Source organism: Octopus bimaculoides, chromosome 9 (assembly GCF_001194135.2).
Source record: "Octopus bimaculoides isolate UCB-OBI-ISO-001 chromosome 9, ASM119413v2, whole genome shotgun sequence".
In the NCBI taxonomy this organism is placed as follows: Eukaryota; Metazoa; Mollusca; class Cephalopoda; order Octopoda; family Octopodidae; genus Octopus; species Octopus bimaculoides.
This window is the reverse complement of record NC_068989.1, coordinates 86,206,368-86,207,473: the sequence shown is the minus strand read 5'-3', so window position 1 is coordinate 86,207,473 and position 1,106 is coordinate 86,206,368. Positions and strand designations below refer to the sequence as shown.

At 33.3% G+C, this 1,106-nt stretch overlaps 1 protein-coding gene across 1 annotated transcript in view; it reads right to left on the bottom strand.

The window, feature by feature from the left end:
• Nucleotides 1-1,106, bottom strand: part of LOC106882753 (SH3 domain-binding protein 5-like) — a 19,105-nt gene that overhangs the window by 5,478 nt on the left and 12,521 nt on the right. The gene's annotated exons all lie outside the window — the stretch shown is intronic.

Below are 1,106 nucleotides of genomic sequence, written 5' to 3'. Positions count from 1 at the left end.
AGTAGTAGTAGTAGTAGTAGTAGTAGTAGTAGTAGTAGTAGTAGTGATGGTAGTGCTGGTGGTGCTGGCGGCGGTGGCGGTGGCGGCGTTAATGTCAACCAAGTGCACCATTCTTCTAGCTTTGTTATTTGAGCAGCAGGGCCGGGGAGAAGCAAGAAACCACACCACCTCTCACCTTACCCTCCACAGTACCCCCTAAAATATCCAGGTTAAGTACATTCCTCCTGCTAAGAAAGAAATTTCAGATAATCAAGATTATCTTTTTTCTTTTCTTTTTTTTTTTTCTTTTTCTGTTCAACATTCAGTACATCACCCTTTCTTTAACTTAGTTATTCCGAATTAAATTCCATTGACCCATTTGAGTTATACCCCTTGGCTCATATTATCTTATTTTTAATTATAAAAACTCTACTAGCCAAAAATTCTTCGTAACTTTGTAATTATATACAAAAAATCTTCGCCAACCAAAGAAAGCCGGTTCGAATACATTGAACTTCACTGACGAAGTCATATTAATCGAAACCTATGTCCATAGCTGTTCTTTTGCTTGCAAACAAGGATCAAACTTTCCACTAACCCGTCACATAATTTTGAAAGATTAATTTTTTTTATTAATTCCTACTCTTTTTTTTTTGGTTATTCTAACAGTTGCCACAAGGTTCTTGTTTGTATTTTTATTTTTATTTTTTCTCTCCAACTAAGAAAAGAAATTTATATTAATAATCTTGTCTCCTACAATATTCAGTACATCCGGTGTTGTAAGGGGATCATGTATCCGTATGTATGTGTGTGTATGTGCACACGTATATATGTGTGTGTATGTAAGTGTGTGTATGTGTGTGTAGGTGAGTGAAAATGAGTATCCATATCTATATCTATATATATATATGTATGTATATAATATGTGTGTGTATGTATGTGTGTATGTATGTATGTATGTATATACACACACATATAGAAATATATACACACGCACAGAAGCGTGCACACACATACATACAAAACGAAAACTTTTATACTCACACACACACACACACATACACATAAGTACTTGTATATAGATATATATGTGCATATATATATATATATATATATATATATATATA